This window comes from Eumetopias jubatus, unplaced genomic scaffold (genome assembly GCF_037043125.1).
Source record: "Eumetopias jubatus isolate StellerSeaLion01/CBP00866 unplaced genomic scaffold, mEumJub1_p1.0 scaffold_8, whole genome shotgun sequence".
In the NCBI taxonomy this organism is placed as follows: Eukaryota; Metazoa; Chordata; class Mammalia; order Carnivora; family Otariidae; genus Eumetopias; species Eumetopias jubatus.
The window spans coordinates 36641501-36656688 of record NW_028274814.1 but is presented as its reverse complement, the minus strand read 5'-3'; positions in this window follow the sequence as shown (position 1 = coordinate 36656688).

The window sequence follows — 15188 nt, the reverse complement described above, 5'->3', positions numbered from 1 at the left end:
AAGGGAGACATAGTTCCTGAACTCAGAGTTTGCTAAGGGACTTGTCCAGGAACAAAGGAGCTGGCAGGTGCCATTTCCCTCTACGGCCCCTCATTATAAACACACACCTACCTGCAAGACCAAGCACAATCTGGCAATCACTAACTTGCATAAACCATGACCCATCCCCACCCCTACCAGACCTGCTTCAGTCCCAGTGCTGTGGATACCCTCCCTGATAAGACCCACACAATCCTTGACAACAATATGTCTCCCCATCACCCACAGAACACGCATGCATCTTGTTAAAACAGCACACCCCATGTGTTGTGCACAATGACACAGTCCAGATCCAGTCTCTGTTGTTGCTATGCATTACCTTCAGAGGAGAACCAGCATCACCAAGTGAAAAATGTATGTTCTGCCCCGTATTTTCAAGAACAAGCAATATATCTGACCTTCCTAACAGAGAGATATTCTCTGAGAAGTAGGCCAAATGAGCAGACAGAGGACTATGTCCTAAACGAAAGAAGAGGACAAAGCCACAGCAAGAGACCTAAACAAAATGGATATAAGGAACATGCCTGACAGAAAATTTAAGATAACAATTATAAAGATACTCACTGGGGAAATGAAAAGAGGGAGGACATCAGAAGGGGGAACATCATTGAGACTCTTAACAAAGAGATATGAAAGAAATAATCAGAGATGTGGAACACAAGAAATGAAATGAAGAATATACTAGATAGAATAATTAGCAGGATGGACGAAGCAGAGGAACAAATTAATGAACTAGAAGACAGTAATGGAAAGTAATCAAGCGGAACAAATGAGAGGAAAAAGAAGTATGCAAAAATGAGAAGAGACTTAGGGAATTCAGTGACTCCATCCAGTGTAACAACACCCACATGAGAGGGATCCCAGAAGGTGAAAAGGGGGAAAAGGGGGCAGAAAATCTATTTGACCAAAGAAGAGCTGAAAACTTAACCTAATCTGGTGAAGGAAACCTATACAAATCCATAAGGCATAGAGATCCCCTCCCACAAAATCAACTTAAGGAGGTCCACATCAAGATACATAGTAATCCAAATGGGAAAAGGTAGTGATAAAGAAAAAACATTTAAAGCAGCAAGATAAAAGAAGACAGTTAACATGCAAGGGAAAGCCCATAAATCTATCAGCTGAGTTTTCAGCAGAAACTATGCAGGACAGAAGAAAGTGGCGTTAAATATTCAAAGTGCTGAAGGAGAAAAATCTGTAGCAAGGAATAATTTATCCAGCAAGCCTATCCTTCAGAAAAGAAGGGGAGAAAAAGAGTTTCTTAGCCACACAAACTAAAAGAGTTCATGACCACTAAATTAACTACAAAAAATATTGAAGGGGACACTATGAGTGGAAAAAAATCGTAAGTGAGAGTATGACAATAATGAATCAAGGAAGCAGTAAAAATAAGTATTTCTGTAAAAATCAGTTAAGGGATTCACAAAATAAAAGTATGTAAAATATGAAAACATATACCCTAACACATGAGGAGGAGTCAACAGTGGGTTTGAACTTAAACAGCATTCAACTTAATATAGACTGAAAAGGCTATATATAATCCAGGGGGTCACCACAAACCCAAACCTCTAATACACATGCAAAAGATAAAGGGAAAGAAATCCAAGAATATCATTAAAGAAAACGAGCAAACCATGAGAGAGAGAGCAAGAGAAGAAAGGATCAGAGAAAAACTACACAAAAAACTATGAAACAAGTAACAAAACATCAATAAATACATGTCTAATGATAATTAGTTTGAATGTAAATGGACTAAATGCTCCAAGCAAAAGAGCATGACAGAGTTTGTATATATATATAAAAGATTTCACACCTAAAGACACCTGCAGATGGAAATTAAGAGATGGAGAAACATTAATCATGCAAGTGGATGTCAAAAGAAGTCAGAGTAGCAATCCTTATATCAGACAAAATAGACTTTTTTAACATTGAAATTGAATTAGCCAACAGAGAGTACACCAGTAGTTTCAAATGTAGCGTTCCACAATTCATCAGTTGTGTATAACACCCAGTGTTCATCACATCACATGCATTCCTTAATGCCCATCACACAGTTACTCCATCTCCCCACCCACCTTTCCTCCAGCAACCCTCAGTTTGTTTCCAATAGTTAGGAACCTGTCATGGATTTTCTTCCTCTCTGGTTTCTTCGCATTCATTTTCCCTCCCTTCCCCTATGATCCTCTGTGCTGTTCCTTCTATTCCACATATGAGTAAAACCATATAATAATTGTTTTTCTCTGACTGACTTATTTTGCTCAGCATAATACCCTCCAGTGCCTTCCACATCGATATGCTAAATATTGATCCTTTCTGATGGCTGAGTCATATTCCATTGTATATGTATATACCATGTTTTCTTTATCCATTTATCTGTCGATGGATGTCTTGGTTCCTTCCACGGTTTGGCTATTGTGGACAATGTCGCTATAAACATTCGGGGTGCAGTTGCCCCTTCAGATCACTACATTTGTAGCTTTGGGGTAAATAAAATTGCTGGGTTGTAAGGGAGCTCTCTTTTAAGTTCTTGAGGAACCTCCATATTGTTATCCAAAGTGGCTGTACCAGTTTTCATTCCCACTTAGAAGTGTAAGAGAGTTCCCCTTTCTCCTCACCAACATTTGTTATTTCTTCGCTTGTTAATTTTTGCAATTCTGACTGGTGTGAAGTGGTATCTCATTGTCATTTGGATTTCTTTTTCCCCATGCCAAGTGATGTTGAGCAGTTTGTCATATGTCTGTTGGCCATTTGTGTGTCTTCTTTGGAGAAATATCTGTTCATATCTTCTGCCCATTTCTTGACTCGCTTATTTGTTTTTTGGGTGTTGAGTTTGGGTGTTGAACGGTAGTAAAGCGTACGGCACATTCATGATGCTTCCACACCCACTTTTGGAAATGCTTCTCTCTCCAGGATACCTGAAGATGTTAGTGGAGAGTTGCCGTATACGCAGACTTGCTTTTCCCAGGTGAGTGCATGGCACATTCCTTATTCACTCACGCGCGCGCGCGCGCACACACACACACACACACACACACACACACAGAGTTGAACATGTTTCTGTCTCGTCAGGAAAGGAGGTGTTCGTTGAGAGACGGTTTCTCGCCAATGCTTTTGGGTGCTTGCCCTTTTCCCCCCGGAGAGTGAAGTGTATGCGCTTTTTGCCTAGGCTTCCGTACACACACTTGAGAAGCCTTCCCTCAGCCAGAAACAAGCCGTGAGCTGAAAGAGGCGTTCCACACAGACCTCCTTCTCAGAGCGAAGCCTGTCACACTTTTCCTTGGGCCTCCACACGCACTTTAGAAAAACTTCCTCCGGGAAGCTGTGAGTTGAACGACGGGTTTCCTACAGCGGTTTTCCGTGGGGGTAAGGATATATGGCACTTGGCCTTAGGCTTCCACGCACACATTGGAAAGGCTTCTCTCTTCGTGAAACAAGATGTGCGCTGAACGTTGCGTTCTGCGCAGGCTTGGTTTTCACACATCAGCCCATGGTACTTTCCCTAGGCTTCCACACGCGCAGTGAGTATCCCTTCCCTAAACCTGAACCAAGACGCGGGGGAAAGCTGCCTTCTACACCACCTTCTTTTCCGAGTTTCGTATAGAACCCTTGCGTTGTGCTTCCACATCCACTTTTGTCACTGCTTCGATATATCCTCCGGAGAGGGGTTCGCTTGAAAGACGGTCTCCCTCCGTCACGCTTTCAAGGAGTTAAGGATAGGGCACTCTCCTTATGCCTGCACACGTCCACTTGCAATCTCGACTGACTTCATGACCCCGTCCATATGCTACGCTGAAAGTCCCATTGCGCGCGGCCTTGTTTCTAAGAGATGAGGACAGGGCACGGCACGTTCCTTGTGCTTCCACCACGACTATATAAAAGGCTCCCGTCTCCAAGGCAAAGGATGTCAGGTGCAAGACGGCTTCGCAGAAGCGAGGATGCCTCTTAGAGGGCGGTCTACGGCGCTCTGCTGACGCTTCCACGCCTACATATGCAAACGCTTCTGGGCTCACGAAAGAAGACGTCCGTTGAAAGCTGCCTTGTACCCCGACGCGTTTCTCGGAGTTAGGTCCAGGGAACGGTCCCTGTGCGATCACACGCAGCCTTGAGATGGCTCAGCTCTTTTCGATCGTGAGGGAGGACGTTTCTCGGAGTTAGGTCCAGGGAAAGATAGTAAAGCGTACGGCAATTTCATGATGCTTCCACACCCACTTTTGGAAATGCTTCTCTCTCCAGGATACCTGAAGATGCTAGTGGCGAGTCGCCGTAGACGCAGACTTGCTTTTCCCAGGTCAGTACATGGCACTCTCCTTATTCACTCACGCACGCGCGCGCGCGCGTGCCCTCACACACACACACACACACACACACACACACACACACACACACAGAGTTGAACATGTTTCTGTCTCGTCAGGAAAGAAGGTGATCGTTGAGAGACGGTTTCTCGCCGATGCTTTTGGGTTCTTGCTTTTTTCCCCCCGGAGAGAGAAGTGTAGCCGCTTTTTCCCTAGGCTTCCGTACACACCCTTGAGAAGCCTTCCGTCAGCCAGAAACAAGCCATGAGTTGAAAGAGGCGTTCCACGCAGACCTCCTTCTCAGAGCGAAGCCTGTCACACTTTTCCTTGTGAAGTCAACTAGAGAGATACAAATACTTTCTCAATGATTGCTTTAACAAAAAAGGACTAAATATCCCAATCAGAAAACATAGACTGTAAAGAGGAAGCAAGACCCATCTCTAGGCTGCCTAGCAGAGAATCACTTCAGACCTAAAAATAAAAGCAGATTGGAAGTAATGGGACACAAAACCATTTATCATGCAAATGGAAGTGAAAAGAAAGTTGGAGTCGTAATATTTTTATGAGACAAAATAAACTGAATTGTGGGGAAGATGGCAGAGTAGAAGGACCCTAAACTCACCTCATCCCACAGATACAACTAGGTAACACTCACACCAGAGTCACCCAGAAATGGACCTTCAGATTTCCCCACAAAACTATACAACTAAATGGAGAGAGGGAATCACATCAAAGATGGTAGGAAGGACAAGGACTCTGTAGGAATCTAAAGCCCATATTTCTGACCACCAGAGGGAGGGAACCACAGTCACAGAGGGGCCAGAAACAAACTACTACACCGGGGAGCCTCTAAAGCGTAGAGACATCCTCATAGCTTATGGCTTTGAAAATCAGAAGGGATGACATTTGTGAGCGTATACAACCAGCAGACTTAAAGCTTGGAACTTTTAAAAATCAGCTGTCTCAGCTCTGAGAGAGCACAGAAGGTGATAGGAAGCTGAGATCTGTCCTTAAAGATTAAGCAGAGCAAAGAGTGTGCAGAAGCTTGGGTGAAGCAGGTTGAAAGGTGCTTGAGGATTAAACAAGGGAGACATAGTTCCTGAACTCAGAGTTTGCTAAGGGACTTGTCCAGGAACAAAGGAGCTGGCAGGTGCCATTTCCCTCTACGGCCCCTCATTATAAACACACACCTACCTGCAAGACCAAGCACAATCTGGCAATCGCTAACTTGCATAAACCATGGCCCATCCCCACACCTACCACACCTGCTTCAGTCCCAGTGCTGTGGATACCCTCCCTGATAAGACCCACACAATCCTTGACAACAATATGTCTCCCCATCACCCACAGAACACGCATGCATCTTGTTAAAACAGCACACCCCATGTGTTGTGCACAATGACACAGTCCAGATCCAGTCTCTGTTGTTGCTATGCATTACCTTCAGAGGAGAACCAGCATCACCAAGTGAAAAATGTATGTTCTGCCCCGTATTTTCAAGAACAAGCAATATATCTGACCTTCCTAAGAGAGAGATATTCTCTGAGAAGTAGGCCAAATGAGCAGACAGAGGACTATGTCCTAAACGAAAGAAGAGGACAAAGCCACAGCAAGAGACCTAAACAAAATGGATATAAGGAACATGCCTGACAGAAAATTTAAGATAACAATTATAAAGATACTCACTGGGGAAATGAAAAGAGGGAGGACATCAGAAGGGGGAACATCATTGAGACTCTTAACAAAGAGATATGAAAGAAATAATCAGAGATGTGGAACACCAGAAATGAAATGAAGAATATACTAGATAGAATAATTAGCAGGATGGACGAAGCAGAGGAACAAATTAATGAACTAGAAGACAGTAATGGAAAGTAATCAAGCGGAACAAATGAGAGGAAAAAGAAGTATGCAAAAATGAGAAGAGACTTAGGGAATTCAGTGACTCCATCCAGTGTAACAACACCCACATTAGAGGGATCCCAGAAGGTGAAAAGGGGGAAAAGGGGGCAGAAAATCTATTTGACCAAAGAAGAGCTGAAAACTTAACCTAATCTGGTGAAGGAAACCTATACAAATCCATAAGGCATAGAGATCCCCTCCCACAAAATCAACCTAAGGAGGTCCACATCAAGATACATAGTAATCCAAATGGGAAAAGGTAGTGATAAAGAAAAAACATTTAAAGCAGCAAGATAAAAGAAGACAGTTAACATGCAAGGGAAAGCCCATAAATCTATCAGCTGAGTTTTCAGCAGAAACTATGCAGGACAGAAGAAAGTGGCGTGAAATATTCAAAGTGCTGAATGAGAAAAATCTGCAGCAAGGAATAATTTATCCAGCAAGCCTATCCTTCAGAAAAGAAGGGGAGAAAAAGAGTTTCTTAGCCACACAAACTAAAAGAGTTCATGACCACTAAATTAACTACAAAAAATATTGAAGGGGACACTATGAGTGGAAAAAAATCGTAAGTGAGAGTATGACAATAATGAATCAAGGAAGCAGTAAAAATAAGTATTTCTGTAAAAATCAGTTAAGGGATTCACAAAATAAAAGTATGTAAAATATGAAAACATATACCCTAACACATGAGGAGGAGTCAACAGTGGGTTTGAACTTAAACAGCATTCAACTTAATATAGACTGAAAAGGCTATATATAATCCAGGGGGTCACCACAAACCCAAACCTCTAATACACATGCAAAAGATAAAGGGAAAGAAATCCAAGAATATCATTAAAGAAAACGAGCAAACCATGAGAGAGAGAGCAAGAGAAGAAAGGATCAGAGAAAAACTACACAAAACACTATGAAACAACTAACAAAACATCAATAAATACATGTCTAATGATAATTAGTTTGAATGTAAATGGACTAAATGCTCCAAGCAAAAGAGCATGACAGAGTTTGTATATATATATAAAAGATTTCACACCTAAAGACACCTACAGATGGAAATTAAGAGGTGGAGAAACATTAATCATGCAAGTGGATGTCAAAAGAAGTCAGAGTAGCAATCCTTATATCAGACAAAATAGACTTTTTTAACATTGAAATTGAATTAGCCAACAGAGAGTACACCAGTAGTTTCAAATGTAGCGTTCCACAATTCATCAGTTGTGTATAACACCCAGTGTTCATCACATCACATGCATTCCTTAATGCCCATCACACAGTTACTCCATCTCCCCACCCACCTTTCCTCCAGCAACCCTCAGTTTGTTTCCAATAGTTAGGAACCTGTCATGGATTTTCTTCCTCTCTGGTTTCTTCGCATTCATTTTCCCTCCCTTCCCCTATGATCCTCTGTGCTGTTCCTTCTATTCCACATATGAGTAAAACCATATAATAATTGTTTTTCTCTGACTGACTTATTTTGCTCAGCATAATACCCTCCAGTGCCTTCCAAATCGATATGCTAAATATTGATCCTTTCTGATGGCTGAGTCATATTCCATTGTATATGTATATACCATGTTTTCTTTATCCATTTATCTGTCGATGGATGTCTTGGTTCCTTCCACGGTTTGGCTATTGTGGACAATGTCGCTATAAACATTCGGGGTGCAGTTGCCCCTTCAGATCACTACCTTTGTAGCTTTGGGGTAAATAAAATTGCTGGGTTGTAAGGGAGCTCTCTTTTAAGTTCTTGAGGAACCTCCATATTGTTTTCCAAAGTGGCTGTACCAGTTTTCATTCCCACTTAGAAGTGTAAGAGAGTTCCCCTTTCTCCTCACCAACATTTGTTATTTCTTCGCTTGTTAATTTTTGCAATTCTGACTGGTGTGAAGTGGTATCTCATTGTCATTTGGATTTCTTTTTCCCCATGCCAAGTGATGTTGAGCAGTTTGTCATATGTCTGTTGGCCATTTGTGTGTCTTCTTTGGAGAAATATCTGTTCATATCTTCTGCCCATTTCTTGACTCGCTTATTTGTTTTTTGGGTGTTGAGTTTGGGTGTTGAACGGTAGTAAAGCGTACGGCACATTCATGATGCTTCCACACCCACTTTTGGAAATGCTTCTCTCTCCAGGATACCTGAAGATGTTAGTGGAGAGTTGCCGTATACGCAGACTTGCTTTTCCCAGGTGAGTGCATGGCACATTCCTTATTCACTCACGCGCGCGCGCGCGCGCACACACACACACACACACACACACAGAGTTGAACATGTTTCTGTCTCGTCAGGAAAGGAGGTGTTCGTTGAGAGACGGTTTCTCGCCAATGCTTTTGGGTGCTTGCCCTTATCCCCCCGGAGAGTGAAGTGTATGCGCTTTTTGCCTAGCCTTCCGTACACACCCTTGAGAAGCCTTCCCTCAGCCAGAAACAAGCCGTGAGCTGAAAGAGGCGTTCCACACAGACCTCCTTCTCAGAGCGAAGCCTGTCACACTTTTCCTTGGGCCTCCACACGCACTTTAGAAAAACTTCCTCCGGGAAGCTGTGAGTTGAACGACGGGTTTCCTACAGCGGTTTTCCGTGGGGGTAAGGATATATGGCACTTGGCCTTAGGCTTCCACGCACACATTGGAAAGGCTTCTCTCTTCGTGAAACAAGATGTGCGCTGAACGTTGCGTTCTGCGCAGGCTTGGTTTTCACACATCAGCCCATGGTACTTTCCCTAGGCTTCCACACGCGCAGTGAGTATTCCTTCCCTAAACCTGAACCAAGACGCGGGGGAAAGCTGCCTTCTACACCACCTTCTTTTCCGAGTTTCGTATAGAACCCTTGCGTTGTGCTTCCACATCCACTTTTGTCACTGCTTCGATATATCCTCCGGAGAGGGGTTCGCTTGAAAGACGGTCTCCCTCCGTCACGCTTTCAAGGAGTTAAGGATAGGGCACTCTCCTTATGCCTGCACACGTCCACTTGCAATCTCGACTGACTTCATGACCCCGTCCATATGCTACGCTGAAAGTCCCATTGCGCGCGGCCTTGTTTCTAAGAGATGAGGACAGGGCATGGCACGTTCCTTGTGCTTCCACCACGACTATATAAAAGGCTCCCGTCTCCAAGGCAAAGGATGTCAGGTGCAAGACGGCTTCGCAGAAGCGAGGTTGCCTCTTAGAGGGAGGGTCTACGGCGCTCTGCTGACGCTTCCACGCCTACATATGCAAACGCTTCTGGGCTCACGAAAGAAGACGTCCGTTGAAAGCTGCCTTGTACCCCGACGCGTTTCTCGGAGTTAGGTCCAGGGAACGGTCCCTGTGCGATCACACGCAGCCTTGAGATGGCTCAGCTCTTTTCGATCGTCAGGGAGGACGTTTCTCGGAGTTAGGTCCAGGGAAAGGTAGTAAAGCGTACGGCACTTTCATGATGCTTCCACACCCACTTTTGGAAATGCTTCTCTCTCCAGGATACCTGAAGATGCTAGTGGCGAGTCGCCGTAGACGCAGACTTGCTTTTCCCAGGTCAGTACATGGCACTCTCCTTATTCACTCACGCACGCGCGCGCGCGCGTGCCCTCACACACACACACACACACACACACACACACACACACACACACACACACACACACAGAGTTGAACATGTTTCTGTCTCGTCAGGAAAGAAGGTGATCGTTGAGAGACGGTTTCTCGCCGATGCTTTTGGGTTCTTGCTTTTTTCCCCCCGGAGAGAGAAGTGTAGCCGCTTTTTCCCTAGGCTTCCGTACACACCCTTGAGAAGCCTTCCGTCAGCCAGAAACAAGCCATGAGTTGAAAGAGGCGTTCCACGCAGACCTCCTTCTCAGAGCGAAGCCTGTCACACTTTTCCTTGTGAAGTCAACTAGAGAGATACAAATACTTTCTCAATGATTGCTTTAACAAAAAAGGACTAAATATCCCAATCAGAAAACATAGACTGTAAAGAGGAAGCAAGACCCATCTCTAGGCTGCCTACCAGAGAATCACTTCAGACCTAAAAATAAAAGCAGATTGGAAGTAATGGGACACAAAACCATTTATCATGCAAATGGAAGTGAAAAGAAAGTTGGAGTCGTAATATTTTTATGAGACAAAATAAACTGAATTGTGGGGAAGATGGCAGAGTAGAAGGACCCTAAACTCACCTCATCCCACAGATACAACTAGGTAACACTCACACCAGAGTCACCCAGAAATGGACCTTCAGATTTCCCCACAAAACTATACAACTAAATGGAGAGAGGGAATCACATCAAAGATGGTAGGAAGGACAAGGACTCTGTAGGAATCTAAAGCCCATATTTCTGACCACCAGAGGGAGGGAACCACAGTCACAGAGGGGCCAGAAACAAACTACTACACCGGGGAGCCTCTAAAGCGTAGAGACATCCTCATAGCTTATGGCTTTGAAAATCAGAAGGGATGACATTTGTGAGCGTATACAACCAGCAGACTTAAAGCTTGGAACTTTTAAAAATCAGCTGTCTCAGCTCTGAGAGAGCACAGAAGGTGATAGGAAGCTGAGATCTGTCCTTAAAGATTAAGCAGAGCAAAGAGTGTGCAGAAGCTTGGGTGAAGCAGGTTGAAAGGTGCTTGAGGATTAAACAAGGGAGACATAGTTCCTGAACTCAGAGTTTGCTAAGGGACTTGTCCAGGAACAAAGGAGCTGGCAGGTGCCATTTCCCTCTACGGCCCCTCATTATAAACACACACCTACCTGCAAGACCAAGCACAATCTGGCAATCGCTAACTTGCATAAACCATGGCCCATCCCCACACCTACCACACCTGCTTCAGTCCCAGTGCTGTGGATACCCTCCCTGATAAGACCCACACAATCCTTGACAACAATATGTCTCCCCATCACCCACAGAACACGCATGCATCTTGTTAAAACAGCACACCCCATGTGTTGTGCACAATGACACAGTCCAGATCCAGTCTCTGTTGTTGCTATGCATTACCTTCAGAGGAGAACCAGCATCACCAAGTGAAAAATGTATGTTCTGCCCCGTATTTTCAAGAACAAGCAATATATCTGACCTTCCTAACAGAGAGATATTCTCTGAGAAGTAGGCCAAATGAGCAGACAGAGGACTATGTCCTAAACGAAAGAAGAGGACAAAGCCACAGCAAGAGACCTAAACAAAATGGATATAAGGAACATGCCTGACAGAAAATTTAAGATAACAATTATAAAGATACTCACTGGGGAAATGAAAAGAGGGAGGACATCAGAAGGGGGAACATCATTGAGACTCTTAACAAAGAGATATGAAAGAAATAATCAGAGATGTGGAACACAAGAAATGAAATGAAGAATATACTAGATAGAATAATTAGCAGGATGGACGAAGCAGAGGAACAAATTAATGAACTAGAAGACAGTAATGGAAAGTAATCAAGCGGAACAAATGAGAGGAAAAAGAAGTATGCAAAAATGAGAAGAGACTTAGGGAATTCAGTGACTCCATCCAGTGTAACAACACCCACATGAGAGGGATCCCAGAAGGTGAAAAGGGGGAAAAGGGGGCAGAAAATCTATTTGACCAAAGAAGAGCTGAAAACTTAACCTAATCTGGTGAAGGAAACCTATACAAATCCATAAGGCATAGAGATCCCCTCCCACAAAATCAACCTAAGGAGGTCCACATCAAGATACATAGTAATCCAAATGGGAAAAGGTAGTGATAAAGAAAAAACATTTAAAGCAGCAAGATAAAAGAAGACAGTTAACATGCAAGGGAAAGCCCATAAATCTATCAGCTGAGTTTTCAGCAGAAACTATGCAGGACAGAAGAAAGTGGCGTTAAATATTCAAAGTGCTGAAGGAGAAAAATCTGCAGCAAGGAATAATTTATCCAGCAAGCCTATCCTTCAGAAAAGAAGGGGAGAAAAAGAGTTTCTTAGCCACACAAACTAAAAGAGTTCATGACCACTAAATTAACTACAAAAAATATTGAAGGGGACACTATGAGTGGAAAAAAATCGTAAGTGAGAGTATGACAATAATGAATCAAGGAAGCAGTAAAAATAAGTATTTCTGTAAAAATCAGTTAAGGGATTCACAAAATAAAAGTATGTAAAATATGAAAACATATACCCTAACACATGAGGAGGAGTCAACAGTGGGTTTGAACTTAAACAGCATTCAACTTAATATAGACTGAAAAGGCTATATATAATCCAGGGGGTCACCACAAACCCAAACCTCTAATACACATGCAAAAGATAAAGGGAAAGAAATCCAAGAATATCATTAAAGAAAACGAGCAAACCATGAGAGAGAGAGCAAGAGAAGAAAGGATCAGAGAAAAACTACACAAAACACTATGAAACAACTAACAAAACATCAATAAATACATGTCTAATGATAATTAGTTTGAATGTAAATGGACTAAATGCTCCAAGCAAAAGAGCATGACAGAGTTTGTATATATATATAAAAGATTTCACACCTAAAGACACCTACAGATGGAAATTAAGAGGTGGAGAAACATTAATCATGCAAGTGGATGTCAAAAGAAGTCAGAGTAGCAATCCTTATATCAGACAAAATAGACTTTTTTAACATTGAAATTGAATTAGCCAACAGAGAGTACACCAGTAGTTTCAAATGTAGCGTTCCACAATTCATCAGTTGTGTATAACACCCAGTGTTCATCACATCACATGCATTCCTTAATGCCCATCACACAGTTACTCCATCTCCCCACCCACCTTTCCTCCAGCAACCCTCAGTTTGTTTCCAATAGTTAGGAACCTGTCATGGATTTTCTTCCTCTCTGGTTTCTTCGCATTCATTTTCCCTCCCTTCCCCTATGATCCTCTGTGCTGTTCCTTCTATTCCACATATGAGTAAAACCATATAATAATTGTTTTTCTCTGACTGACTTATTTTGCTCAGCATAATACCCTCCAGTGCCTTCCACATCGATATGCTAAATATTGATCCTTTCTGATGGCTGAGTCATATTCCATTGTATATGTATATACCATGTTTTCTTTATCCATTTATCTGTCGATGGATGTCTTGGTTCCTTCCACGGTTTGGCTATTGTGGACAATGTCGCTATAAACATTCGGGGTGCAGTTGCCCCTTCAGATCACTACCTTTGTAGCTTTGGGGTAAATAAAATTGCTGGGTTGTAAGGGAGCTCTCTTTTAAGTTCTTGAGGAACCTCCATATTGTTTTCCAAAGTGGCTGTACCAGTTTTCATTCCCACTTAGAAGTGTAAGAGAGTTCCCCTTTCTCCTCACCAACATTTGTTATTTCTTCGCTTGTTAATTTTTGCAATTCTGACTGGTGTGAAGTGGTATCTCATTGTCATTTGGATTTCTTTTTCCCCATGCCAAGTGATGTTGAGCAGTTTGTCATATGTCTGTTGGCCATTTGTGTGTCTTCTTTGGAGAAATATCTGTTCATATCTTCTGCCCATTTCTTGACTCGCTTATTTGTTTTTTGGGTGTTGAGTTTGGGTGTTGAACGGTAGTAAAGCGTACGGCACATTCATGATGCTTCCACACCCACTTTTGGAAATGCTTCTCTCTCCAGGATACCTGAAGATGTTAGTGGAGAGTTGCCGTATACGCAGACTTGCTTTTCCCAGGTGAGTGCATGGCACATTCCTTATTCACTCACGCGCGCGCGCGCGCGCACACACACACACACACACACACACAGAGTTGAACATGTTTCTGTCTCGTCAGGAAAGGAGGTGTTCGTTGAGAGACGGTTTCTCGCCAATGCTTTTGGGTGCTTGCCCTTATCCCCCCGGAGAGTGAAGTGTATGCGCTTTTTGCCTAGCCTTCCGTACACACCCTTGAGAAGCCTTCCCTCAGCCAGAAACAAGCCGTGAGCTGAAAGAGGCGTTCCACACAGACCTCCTTCTCAGAGCGAAGCCTGTCACACTTTTCCTTGGGCCTCCACACGCACTTTAGAAAAACTTCCTCCGGGAAGCTGTGAGTTGAACGACGGGTTTCCTACAGCGGTTTTCCGTGGGGGTAAGGATATATGGCACTTGGCCTTAGGCTTCCACGCACACATTGGAAAGGCTTCTCTCTTCGTGAAACAAGATGTGCGCTGAACGTTGCGTTCTGCGCAGGCTTGGTTTTCACACATCAGCCCATGGTACTTTCCCTAGGCTTCCACACGCGCAGTGAGTATCCCTTCCCTAAACCTGAACCAAGACGCGGGGGAAAGCTGCCTTCTACACCACCTTCTTTTCCGAGTTTCGTATAGAACCCTTGCGTTGTGCTTCCACATCCACTTTTGTCACTGCTTCGATATATCCTCCGGAGAGGGGTTCGCTTGAAAGACGGTCTCCCTCCGTCACGCTTTCAAGGAGTTAAGGATAGGGCACTCTCCTTATGCCTGCACACGTCCACTTGCAATCTCGACTGACTTCATGACCCCGTCCATATGCTACGCTGAAAGTCCCATTGCGCGCGGCCTTGTTTCTAAGAGATGAGGACAGGGCATGGCACGTTCCTTGTGCTTCCACCACGACTATATAAAAGGCTCCCGTCTCCAAGGCAAAGGATGTCAGGTGCAAGACGGCTTCGCAGAAGCGAGGTTGCCTCTTAGAGGGAGGGTCTACGGCGCTCTGCTGACGCTTCCACGCCTACATATGCAAACGCTTCTGGGCTCAGGAAAGAAGACGTCCGTTGAAAGCTGCCTTGTACCCCGACGCGTTTCTCGGAGTTAGGTCCAGGGAACGGTCCCTGTGCGATCACACGCAGCCTTGAGATGGCTCAGCTCTTTTCGATCGTCAGGGAGGACGTTTCTCGGAGTTAGGTCCAGGGAAAGGTAGTAAAGCGTACGGCACTTTCATGATGCTTCCACACCCACTTTTGGAAATGCTTCTCTCTCCAGGATACCTGAAGATGCTAGTGGCGAGTCGCCGTAGACGCAGACTTGCTTTTCCCAGGTCAGTACATGGCACTCTCCT